We start from the raw sequence: 13,303 nt of genomic DNA, 5'->3' as shown, positions 1-13,303 counted from the left end.
GAGTGGGGAGTGGTGGGGCGCTCATCTTATACTTTTAAAGTCTACTTCAGCATATTTATATCCATTATAGCATATCAGTACAATGCTACCTGCATATAATTTACAAATAAATGCATACATAAATTGGGTGCATGCTCAGAAACATCTGGAGACCTCCCCTCACTCTGGGCAACAGGAAGGCACTAAAGGCTTTTATGCTGAAAGGGTCACGATCAGATTTATTGCTCAACAGTTGATCTGGAAGCCAGTAGCATGGTAAGCTGATTGGAGGAGGGCAAGACAGAGGGTGGGGACATCTGTTAGGTTTTTTGGTCAGGGAAGATTTTTTTAGACTATTATTAAAAACAGGTTTTAGGTTCACAGCAAAATTGAGAGAAAGGTACAGATGTCTTTCCATATGGTCCTTGCCCCACATGCATAACCTTCCCCTTTATCAACATTACTCACCAGAGTAGTACACCTGTTACAATGGATGAATATATCATTATCACTTATCACAAGGCTTCCCTTGTAGCTCAGTTGGTAAAGAATCTGCCTGCAGTGCAGGAAACTCAGTTTCGATCCCTGGGTTGGGAGGATCCCCTGGAGAAGGAAATGGCAACCCCCTCCAGTATCCTTGCCTGAAAATCTCATGGACAGAGGAGCCTGGTGGGCTGCAGTCCATGGGGTTGCAAAGAGTCAGGCACGACTGAGCGACTAACACTACTTAACACTTATTCATAGTTTGTTAGGATTCACTACAAGTGTTGTACTAGTTTCTTAGGTTTGGACACAAGGTGGTGACAGGACGTAACACACAGAGTACTTCCACTGTCCTAAAAGTCCTCTCACCCCACCTGCCAACACCCTGACAACCTCTGTCCCTTTTTCTGTCTCCATAATTTCACCTTTTACAGAATGTCGTATAGTTGGAATCAAACAATATGAAGCCTTTACAGATAGGTAATATGCATGTAAGTTTCTTTCGTGGCTGGATAACTCATTTCTTTTTCAGTTCAGTTCAGTTCAGTCACTCAGTTGTGTCCGACACTTCGCGGCACGCCAGGACTGCCTGCACGCCAGGTCTCCCTGTCCACCACCAACTCCCAGAGCTCACTCCAACTCCTGTCCATACATTCGGTGATGCCATCCAACCATCTCATCCTCTGTCATCCCCTTCTCCTCCTGCCTTCAATCTCTCCCAGGATCAGGGTTTTTTCCATTGAGTCAGTTTTTTGCATCAGATGGCCAAAGTATTGGAGTTTCAGCTTCAGCATCAGTCCTTCCAATGAATATTCAGGACTGATTTCCTTTAGGATGGACTGGTTGGATCTCCTTGCAATCCAAGAAACTCTCAAGAGTCCTCTCCAACACAACAGTTCAAAAGCATCAGTTCTTCAGTGCACAGCTTTCTTTACAGTCCAACTCTCACATTCATACATGACCACTGGAAAAACCATAGCCTTGACTAGATGGACCTTTGTTGGCAAAGTAATGTCTCTGCTTTTTAATATGCTGTCTAGGTTGGTCATAACCTTTTTTCCAAGGAGCAAGTGTCTTTTAATTTCATGGCTGCAGTCACCATCTGCACTGATTTTGGAGCCCAAAAAAATAAAGTCTGACACTGTTTCCACTGTTTCCCCATCTATTTGCCATGAAGTGATGGGACCGGATGCCAGGATCCTAGTTTTCTGAATGTTGAGTTTTAAGCCAACTTTTTCACTCCCCTCTTTCACTTTCATCAAGAGGCTCTTTAGTTCTTCTTTGCTTTCTGCCATAAGGGTGCTGTCATCTGCATATCTGAGGTTATTGATATTTCTCCCAGCAATCTTGATTCCAGCTTGTGCTTATCCAGCCCAGTAGTTCTCATAATGTACTTTGCATCTATGTTGAATAAGCAGGGTGACAACATACAGCCTTGATGTACTCCTTTCCCAATTTGGAACCAGTCTGTTGTTCCATGTCCAGTTATAACTGTTGCTTCTTGACCTGCATACAGATTTCTCAGAAGGCAGTTCAGGTGGTCTGGTATTCCCCTCCCTTTCAGAATTTTCCACAGTTTGTTGTGACGTACATACTCAAAGGCTTTGGTGTAGTCAATAAAGCAGGAGTAGATGTTTTTCTGGAACTTTCTTGCATTTTCAATGATCCAACAGATGTTGGCAATTTGATCTCTGGTTCCTCTGCCTTTTCTAAATCCAGCTTGAACTTCTGGAAGTTCATGGTTCACGTACTGTTGAAGCCTGGCTTGCAGAATTTTGAGCGTTACTTTGCTAGCGTGTGAGTTGACTGCAATTGTGTGGTAGTTTGAGCATTCTTTGGCATTGCCTTTCTTTGGGATTGGAATGAAAACTGACCTTTTCCAGTCCTGTGGCCACTGCTGAGTCTTCCAAATTTGCTGGCATATTGAGTGTAGCACTTTCACAGCATCATCTTTTAGGATTTGAAATAGCTCAACTGGAATTCCATCACCTCCACTAGCTTTGTTCGTAGTGATGCTTCCTAAGGCCCGCTTGACTTTGCAATTCCAGGATGTCTGGCTCTAGGTCAGTGATCACACCATCGTGATTATCTGTGTCATGAAGATCTTTTTTGTATAGTTCTTCTGTGTATTCTTGCCACCTCTTCCTAATATCTCCTGCTTCTGTAAGGTCCATACCATTTCTGTCCTTTATCGAGCCCATCTTTGCATGAAATGTTCCCTTGGTATCTCTAATTTTCTTGAAGAGATCTCTAGTCTTTCCCATTCTGTTGTTTTCCTCTATTTCTTTGCATTGATCACTGAGGAAGGCTTTCTTATCTCTCCTTGCTATTCTTTGGAACTCTGCATTCAAATGGGTATATCTTTCCTTTTCTCCTTTGTCTTTAGCTTCTCTTCTTTTCTAAACTATTTGTAAGGCCTCCTCTGACAACCATTTTGCTTTTATGAATTTCTTTTTCTTGGAGATGGTCTTGATCTCTGCCTCCTGTACAATGTCACAAACCTCCATCCATAGTTTTTCAGGCACTCTATCAGATCTAATCCTTGAATCTATTTCTCACTTTCATTGTATAATTGTAAGGGATTTGATTTAGGTCATGCCTGAATGGTCTGTGTGGTCTGTTGCAGCTGGCGTGCTTCTGTCTAGTCAAGGCTATAGTTTTTCCAGTGGTCCTGTATGGGTGTCAGAGTTGGACTGTGAAGAAAGCTGAGCGCCGAAAGAATTGATGCTTTTGAACTGTGGTGTTGGAGAAGACTCTTGAGAGTCCCTTGGACTGCAAGGAGATCCAACTAGTCCATTCTAAAGGAGATCAGTCCTGGGTGTTCATTGGAAGGACTGATGTTGAATCTGAAACTCCAATTCTTTGGCCACTTCATGCGAAGAGTTGACTCATTGGAAAAGACTCTGATGCTGGGAGGGATTGGGGGCAGGAGGAGAAGGAGACGACACAGGATGAGATGGCTGGATGGCATCACCGACTTGATGGACATGAGTTTGAGTGAACTCCAGGAGTTGGTGATGGACAGGGAAGCCTGGTGTGTTGCATTTCATGGGGTCGCAAAGAGTTGGACACGACTGAGTGACTCAACTGAACTGAATTGAACTGAATGGTTTAGTGGTTTTCTCTACTTTCTCAATGTAAGTCTGAATTTGGCAATAAGGAGTTCATGATCTGAGCCACAGTCAGCTCCCAGTCTTGTTTTTGCTCCCTGTATAGAGCTTGTCCATCTTTGGCTGTAAAGAGTGTAATCAATCTGATTTCAGTATTGATCGTCTGGCGATGTCCATGTGTAGTCTTCTCTTGTGTTATTGGAAGCGGGTGTTTGCTATGACCAGTGCATTCTCTTGGCAAAGCCTTTACCCTGCTTCATTCTGTACTCCAAGGCCAAATTTGCCTGTTACTTCAGGTATCTCTTGACTTCCTACTTTTGCATTCCAGTCCCTTGTCATGAAGAGGACATCTTTTTTGGGTGTTAGTTCTAGAAGGTCTTGTAGGCCTTCATAGAACTGTTAGACTTCAGCTTCTTCAACATTACTGGTGGGGGCATAGACGTGGATTACTTTGATATTGAATGATTTGCCTTGGAAATGAACAGAGATCATTTGTTTTTGAGATTGTATCCAAGTACTGCATTTTGGACTCTTGTTGACTATGATGGCTACTCCATTTCTTCTAAGGGATTCTTGCCCACAGTAGTAGATATAAATTCACCCATTCCAGCCCATTTTAGTTTGCTGATTCCTAAAATGTTGATGTTCACTCTTGCCATCTCCTGTTTGACCACTTCCAATTTGCCTTGATTCATAGATCTAACATTCCAGCTTTCTATGCAATATTTCTCTTTACAGCATTGGACTTGACTTCCATCACCAGTACATCCACAACTGGGTGTTGTTTTCACTCTGTCTCTTCATTCTTTCTGGAGTTATTTCTCCACTGATCTCCCATAGCATACTGGGCACCTACCGACCTGGAAAGTTCATCTTTCAGTGTCCTATCTTTTTGTCTTTTCATACTGTTCATGGGGTTCTCAAGGCAAGAATAATGAAGTGGTTTGCCATTCCCTCACCAGTGGACCACTTTTTGTTGGAACTCTCCACCATGACCCATCTGCCTTGGGTGGCCCTACAGGGCATGGCTCATAGTTTCATTGAGTTAGACAAGGCTGTGGTCCATGTGATCAGACTGGTCAGTTTTCTGTGATTGTGGTTTTCATTCTTTCTGCCTTCTGCTGGAGAAGGATAAGAGGCTTATGGAAGCTTCCTGATGGGAGAGACTGACTGAGGAGGAAACTGGGTCTTGTATGATGGGCAGGGCAATGCTCAGTAAATCTTTAATCCAATTTTCTGTTGATGGGCAGGGCTGTGTTCCCTCCCTGTTGTTTGACCTAAGGCCAAACTATGGTGGGGGTAATGAAGATAATGGTGACCTCCTTCAAAAGGTCCCGTGCACGCAGTGCCCCCAACCCTGCAGCAGGTGACCACCAATCCACACCTCTGCTGGAGACTGCTGGACACTCACCGGCAAGTCTGGATCAGTCTCTTAGCACTAAATAATATTTCATTGTCTGGATGTATCACAGTTGATTGATCCTTTCACCCACTGAAGGACATCTTGGTTGCTTCTACCTCTTGGAAGTCATGGGAAAATCTGCTATAAACATCTACATTCAGGTTTCTGTATGGATATGTTTCCAAATCCTTTGAGGCAAGAATACTGGAGTGGGTTGTCATTGCCTTTTCCAGGGGATCGTCCCAACCCAGGGATCGACCCAGGTCTCCAGTACTGCAGGCAGATTCTTTACCATCTGAGCCACCAGGTACTTAACCAATAAAGTTGGGAAGAACTGTACCTTGATAATATTGAGATTTTTCTATTTGTGAACAGGAAATATCTCTCCACTTATTTATTTATTTCTTCTTTGATTTATTTCATCAGAGTTTTGTAGTGTTCCACATACAGATCTTATATGTATTTTGTTAAATTTATGTCTGAGTATTTTATTTTGGGGGGTACTAATGTAAATGGTGTTTCATTTTAAATTTCAAATTCCATTGTTCATTGCTGGTATATAAGAAAGTGATTGGCTTTTATATAGTAACTTTGTGTTCTGTAACCTTTTTATAAACACTTATTAGTTACAGGAGATATTTTGGTCAATACTTTAAGCATAATGATCCAGTAGGTAATCATATCACCTGAAAACAAAGACTATTTTATTTCTTCCTTCCCAATAAGTACATTTTAAAATTTCCTTTTCTCACCTATTGCATTAGCAAGGACTTTCAGAATAATACTGAAAGTTGTACCTGATCTTAATGGGGAAACTTCAGGTTTCTAACCATTAAGTATGATATCAGCTGTAGGTTTTTTTAGTCTTTATTAAGTTGAGAAATTTCTGCTCTGCTCCTATTTTACTGAGACCTGTTGGGTTTTTACATACAATGACTAGTATTGAAAACATGTCCCATGAAGGGAAAGGAGGCTTTGGACTCTCAATGTCCATTTGGAGAAAGACAGGAGCACCTCAGTGTCAAGAGGTTCTATTATATGTCAAGAACACCTCAGTGTTCTCTAATGGACAGCCAGCCTCCAACAGGCCCCGTGGGACTTCTTTGATGTGAGTTAGATCATAGCAAGTTATCGGGTCTCCCTCAGAAATCTGCCTCAAAATTTCAATTTGCCTGTTTAAGAGTCAAGGACAGAGCACTGACCTAATTGCTTCACCCCATCATTGCTGTGTGTTTTTGCATAATCTCACCAGCTCCCTTCTTCGTTCACCTGGAGGTTATTCCTGACCTGAGAGAGCTGTCTAATATTCCTGCCATTGAGGCATTCAATTCAATTCTAACATTCCTTGCTTGAAGCAGTGAGAAAGACCCCAAGCTGCTGTCCTGGAGCACCAAGCTCTGCCCTAGCTCCTCCCTCTCTTGGTAGAAGCTCAGACATGTTAAGCTTGAATGTACTCTACCTAGATTGCTACAATCCATGGGATCAAAAAGAGGCAGACTTGACTTTGCAGCTAAACCACTCTACCTAGATTACGGGGACCAGGGAATGGCGTTTCTTACCAGTTTCTTGCCCCATACCACATGCCAGCCTCCACACATTGCTTTGAAATATTCTAAACATTCCTAGGCTAAAGCCAAAGATTCATCTAAACAGGGGTGATAACCAGTATGGCCCAGACTCCTGCCAACTGGAATGGATGCCAGCTTGGCTGGGGCAGGGCCTGGCAGCCCCCTGTTGGGGCAGGCATTAGTCCTTTGGGTGCTGGATGGCAGAGCAAGCTGGAAGGTCTCAGGGAGGGATCTGAGGGGGCTGCACAGGGCGGGGCTCCAGGAAGGACTTTTAACCTGCAGGTGAGCTAATGCTGCAATGGGTAACAACCAGTGCAGCCATTCTAGTGTATACCAATTGAAAGACCAGCCTAAATAGATGAGTAACATTTGGCTATTTTATTAAAGTTTCTCTCCATCTTCTCTCCTTCTTATGCATGGGGCAGAGAGTGCCCCAGACCATAGCCCACTGTGTGCTTTGCTCTCTAGAAAGATTACTGAAGAAACTAAATACACACATAACTATAGAACCTTTCTTAGAAGTGTCATCTGAGCAAAATAGTGCTATTTTAAAAATCATCAGGACACCCTCACCACACTCTACAGATCTTGACTCTCCAGCTAACACTGAATAAATGTACATTCTTTTTCCATGCTAATTGTTTTCAGACCACCGACTAGAATTACAGCATGAAAAGGCCTCTGTCATGTTCAGTATACATTTTTAATAGACATCTTTAAACATTTAGACAAAATATTATTTTTAAATGGCAATTCTTTAACTGGTAAATGTAATTATCTAACTTAAAAAAAAAAAAGAAAAAGCTGACAATCAAAATATTCTGTCAGTGCTTTACCGAAGCACCTAAAATACCTTTTCAGCAAATGAAACGATACTTTATTTTATGCTTTTAAAAATGCATTAGGGTAATTGCTCTGCAACAAATCACCTTCTCTGCTCCAAGCTCGACTGCCACATCCTTCATGTGTCCATCAACTGTGCACATTGTCATGATCTCCTGATGATCGCCCGGGGTGAATCACCCAACAGCATGTTTATAAGGGTATTCAGCTGAGCAATCTGCAAAATAATTATATTTCAATGGAGATATTACGCTGCAAAAAAAATCTATTATATGTCAAGTGCTAAATGAAGCAGTTTATAGCACCAAGACACATTTATTGGTGCTTTTAATCAAAGCAAATAACTTTTGCAAGCTGATCATTCCATTGTTTTCCTGCAATTTTAATTTGCTTCCTTAATAACAAAAATATGCTTTTCGACCAGCAGTTGTCACTTTACTTCTGAAAGAACAAAATGCTAGATTCTTTTTAAAAATATTCCTGGTTTACCATCTCCATATGGTTGGAATCTATTCTCCCAAAGTCCTGTGGTTAAAAAAAAAAAAAAAAAAGATGTACAAAAAGTTAGCCTTCTTACAAAGGTGGTCCCAAAGTCCACATTTTCCTTAAGTCCAAAGAGGGACTGAGGGACCCTTAACCCTATCTGTTGGTGGCAGAAGAGCTGAAGAACTTTTGCTCCAATGCACTTCATTTGTTCCTTTGTAAAGTTTAAGGTTCAAAGCTGAGAAGGTTCTTTGTAGGCTTCAAGTTGAACGCAACCTGCTTTCTTTCAACATGCCAGTCATCACTGCTGCAACAGCAAGAGCCCTGAGCTTACCTCTTAGGACTAAATTTCAACCGTACTGTATTGTATTTCCAGAAATACTAACTGTATTGCATTTCCAGAAAATGTTGAGTACATAAAGAAATCACTCTTTTAGACTTCAAAATGTAATAAAAAGCCAAAGACTTTCACCATATCTCAGCAAGCCTGCCTACAACATCGAGTATTGATGAATTTCTCATGAGAATAATAGTCCAGATTTCTCCAGAAGGCCCACTGTGTACCAGATCCCCCTTGAAGTGCTCTTGAGCCTTCTCTCCTGTAATACTCACAACAATCCTATGCGATAAAGCCTTTGTGTAGCCCAATTCACAGATGAGGAAACTGAGGCTAGAGAGATTAAGTACTTTGCCCAATGATTTAGCCAGTTTTCCTAGATGTCCCCTGGCAGTGCTCAACAGATGCTGACCAACAGACTCAAACCCACTTAAGAAACCCTTCTTCACCCACATCCCAATGGTCCATTAAATCTGAGTGCTGGTCAGAGTCACTTGAACAGCCAAGTCTGACACGTGACAAAGACACGGAACTGGAGGTCCCCAGATCTGTGGGCATCTCTATTGCTAAGGCTCAACAAGCACCGGCCCCAGAGAAAGTTCCTCCTCTTCTTCCTACCTTCAACCTTATTTTCAGAAAAGACCCATTTGAAATCCTCTCCAAACCTCACAGTAGGATTCCCCTCTCTGTATCTGCCTGTTTTCAGCAGGAAGTGTGACTAATCGCAAAACTATGATGGGAAGAGCCTGTAGAGGGCTCCCGGCCTGGCTGTGATGACACCACACTCGTTCAGCGCCAGCCAGCCCTGCCCCCAGGAGGGTGTTCTGTCTCCACTTCATCCCTAAACCTGGTACCGCAGGCCCCAGAAAGGGGAGAGGGCACCTTCCACTTTCCGGCTGCCCCGCAATAAAGCTGCTGACTGTGCCGTGCTACTTGCTCTACCGCTCTCCCCACTGCTCCTGCCTCCAGCCTCCCCGCCCTACCCACTTGTTACCATTAAGCCTGTATCGTCTAAAAGGCACTGATTATTACTGCCAACGAGCCGCTGTTCAGTGTGGATCTTAGAGAGCAGCGTGCTGACAAGACGCGTTTCCAGAACAAAGAATGTCAAACAGACGCTTAGGTCCAAAGGAGAAAGCCATGTGGTATGCATGGTGTTTGCGAGTGGGAGAGAGGACATGTGCCCACTCGTGTGTAAGGTATATGAGCATGCACAGGCATGAAGACTGGAGAGAGGGGGCTCCTGAGAACGTTACCAATAATCAGGTCTCATGATCCTAAGGAAGAAAGAGGGGGAACAACACTGAAACAGAAGACATCATCTTTTCCTGGAGAAATCACTGAAGTTTACATAAAGAATTTTCTTTTCAGGATCACAACAGCTGGGGTTCTTCGTAACTGTGATATTGGGCACTGATTATGACCAAACTCTGTGCTAACCATTTCACATGAATCCCAACATTCACCTTATGAAATATACACTGCTATTTCCATTTTACAGAGAAGGGAAACTGGGGTTCAGAGAGGCTGGATTATTTCCTCAGTGTCACACAGCTAATAAGCGGTGAACTCAGAGTCAGTTAGGACCATGTGAAGAAGACAGTGTTGGTGCTCCAAACTTGTTGCTACTGGTTCACCTTCTTCCAAAAATTAAAGACATTGTTGTGAGCTAATCACCACCACTTCCAGCCCTGAATGCAAAGGCTATTTTCACCACAGCACAATCAGGGCCAGATGCTTTCAAATAATCACTGCACAAAAAGCCCCTTAGGCAGCTTGTTAACATACTTTTTCTTGGCCACACCCTACTGATTCTGATTCCACTTCGTCTGAGTCAGGTCCTAGGAATCTGCATTTCCAACCAGCCATTTCAACTGATTTTCGCGCAGAGTGTAAAGACACGGGTCTCATCCAGGGCTCGGGTTGATGTTAGGGTACGTGGATGTCTCCATCGTTAGTCAATGCACTTCGACCTACCTCATCATCACTCCTAGCAGCCTCTCTCTAGGGTCCGGGATGGGAACTGCTGCTGCTGCTGCTAAGTCGCTTCAGTCGTGTCCAACTCCGTGCGACCCCATAGACGGCAGCCCACCAGGCTCCCCCGTCCCTGGGATTCTCCAGGCAAGAACACTGGAGGGGGTTGCCATTTCCTTCTCCAATGCATGAAAGTGAAAAGTGAAAGTGAAGTCGAGTCCAACTCTTAGTGACCTCATGGATTGCAGCCCACCAGGCTCCTCCATCCATGGGATTTTCCAGGCAAGAGTACTGGAATGGGGTGCCACTGGGATGGGAACGTATAGACCCAAATACAGCAAAACTTGGAGAGAGGGCTTATTCCTTTAAGAAACTTGTTTTTGCAACCCCCAGATTGAGAGAAGATTAAGCTATTTCATGGATTCTCTAAACATGCCCCAAATTAAAAGCAAGCCCGTTTACTTCAGGAGACTCTAAGTTCTGTGAGGGCCAGCACAGTGCCTGTCACTTACCAGACATGCCGTTACATGTGTGGAATTGATGCATGAAGGAGAATGAAACCAATCTGCTTATGGTTGCTAACATCTCTAAGAAAGAAACTTGAAATCTTTACAGCAGAGTTCCTCAACCACAGCACTGAGCTTTTTATGTATTTATTTTTAATCGAAGGATAATTACTTTACAATATTGTGTTGGTTTTTGCCATACATTAACATGAATTAGTTAGCCATCGGTATGCGTGGGGTCTGAGTTTCAGCTTCAGTGGTGGAGCAGAGTGAACTGTCACCCCCAGGCCAACTGGGAGATACCCGCATGCCTTTGGCCACAGGTGGGAGAGGGGAGAGAGCATCAGCCTGGCCAAAGCCCTTCCTACTGACTTTTTGGACCTGATAATTCTTCACTGTTGCGGGGAGGGGGCGGGTTGTCCTGCGCATTGTAGGGGGGTTAGCATCATCCCTAGCCTCTAGCCACTGCATGCCCGCAGCAAGCCTCCCCCATCCAAAGCCATGACCACCAAAAGTATCTCCAGACATTGCCAAAGATCCTCTGCGCAGCAAAATCACACGTGGTTGAGAATCGCTGTTTTAAAGGAGGCCAAAAAAGTATCGAATATTTACATTGCTTTCAAAAGTGCCTAATTCCCTTCTGATCACCATCTCCATTAGCATCATACCCTTCTCCCAAAAGGGGTTTTGGTTATTATTGTTGTTTGTTTAATGGCCTCAGAATCTCTGGAAACTTTGCATCTCTTTTCAGGACACATTTCCAGCGTGTTTTTGAAGGACGATTAAGGTGTACAACAATCTCAAATCTCAGGAGACCAGGAATAGAATGAATATAAGAGTTTTTAAAGAAGAAAGAAACAGATTTATATGAAAAGAGAGATATCAGAATGTTATAAGACTTTTTCTAGACATAGACAAATACCTTCAAAATTCCAAGGAAATTATTTTCCATCTAGAATGATATACCCAGCCCAATTTTCAGTCAAATTTGAGGTTTGAATAAATTTATTTTTAGACATGCAAGGAATAAAAAAAAATTCTTCCCATGCACCCTTTCTTAGGAAGTTCCTGGAGGATATCCTTCAGCAAATTCAGAAAATTAACCAAAAAGAAAAGAAGAATGGGATGCAGGAAAGAGGAAATCTAGCACAGGAAAGTGGATAAGAGGTACTTTCCACACCCAAAGAGCACTCCTCCAAATGGGGAGGGCTGTGGGGCAGGAGGAAGAACATAAATGAGTGTTTGGAAATGGACAAATTATTGACAGACATCAGGTGACATATCTATTAGCAAATCTGGAAAAAATAGTAGTGATCTGTACTTAGAACTGAGCAAGTTAAAAAAAAAAAAAACGTGGAGGGGGGCAATTCTTTACTACAGGCGAAATAAAAGGTTAAGATAGTTTGAGGAAAAATGATTATGTTTGTTGACTTGACAATAAACAATATTCACCCAGTCAACACCATGTAAACACTGAATATTAACTGAACAAAAATTGTAGTAAGTGTATCCAAGGGTTGGAGCTAGGAAGGGAGGGAGGTGAATCAGAGAGCTGAAGCATTCATCTATCACACTCTGGAGAAAGTCAGGAAAGGACTAAGGCTGAGGTAACAGCGTGAGCACAGGATCTGGAAATAAAGGCGTAAACACTGGAAGCGAAGGGAAAGTCGCTCAGTCGTGTCCACTCTTTGCAGAAGAAACAGTTTAAAAAGTTGAAAGTGGTTGCCTCTGAAGAAAAAGATTAGAGGCGGGAGGACCAAGCAGAGGCTTCCCACTGTTTGTTACAAGCCTTTCTCCTTGATTAACTATATGCATGCATTACCTTAATGAAAGTACAAGTCAACTTAAAGACATAACAAGGCGAGATACTATTTCTAAATGACTCGGCGCCTGGAAGGCGGGGAGCACACACGCCCCTCACCTGGTACGCAGCTGCTCTGGTGCTGTCCCCACCTCGCTGCCAGCCGCGGTGCAGAATCTCGTATCCATACTACGGATGTCAGCGCATTCTCAGGGCTGTCTCAGGCTTTTCCTCTGCTTCTGTCGCACCTGCCTGCCTGCTGCTGCCTCAGCCTAGAAGGCCTGTCTCCCAAATGTGCGGTGAGTGGGTGACACTCACCCTTCAGTCCCTCTCGAAGTCACCCCCCGCAGAGGCCTCCCCTGCCTTCCTAGCTAAAATAGCATCTCGGGTCCTCTTTAGTCTCTCCCCTCTTCTACTGTATCTCATTTACAGGACTTGTCACTATCTGAAGTATCCATTCACTTACCCATTTCCTCTCTCAACTGAATATCAACTTTCAAAGGGCAAGAACTGTCTTTGCTGATACGTTGCCAGCTTAGGAACCAGGCCTAATAAATATTTAACTGGACGGAAGGATGTGAGGATGGATGAATAAATAAATGAAAGTTTGTTTGAATTGGGGGATTGCGATTACACTATTCATACTAAGTGTAAAATAGGTAACTAATGGGAACATACTCTATAGCACAGGGAACTCTACCTTAATGCACTGGGATGATCTGAATGCGAAGCAAGTTCAAAAGAGAGGGGATATATGGACACAGATGGCTGATTCATTTTGCCGTACTAACATTGTAAAGCACCTATATTCCAATAA

General features: G+C 43.2%; 1 long non-coding RNA gene across 1 annotated transcript in view; it reads right to left on the bottom strand.

Moving 5' to 3' along the window:
• LOC113902301 overlaps positions 1 to 12,995 on the bottom strand; it is a 53,968-nt gene extending 40,973 nt beyond the window's left edge. Inside the window, exons 1-2 of the long non-coding RNA XR_003513752.1 lie at positions 12,607 to 12,995; positions 7,472 to 7,602 (exon numbers count right to left, since the gene is read on the bottom strand). This is a non-coding gene — a long non-coding RNA (uncharacterized LOC113902301). The remainder of the gene's footprint in view (positions 1 to 7,471; positions 7,603 to 12,606) is intronic.
• Between the last annotated feature and the right edge of the window lie 308 nt (positions 12,996 to 13,303).

This window comes from Bos indicus x Bos taurus, chromosome 2 (assembly GCF_003369695.1).
Source record: "Bos indicus x Bos taurus breed Angus x Brahman F1 hybrid chromosome 2, Bos_hybrid_MaternalHap_v2.0, whole genome shotgun sequence".
Classification (NCBI taxonomy): domain Eukaryota; kingdom Metazoa; phylum Chordata; class Mammalia; order Artiodactyla; family Bovidae; genus Bos; species Bos indicus x Bos taurus.
This window is presented reverse-complemented; position numbering and strand designations above follow the sequence as displayed.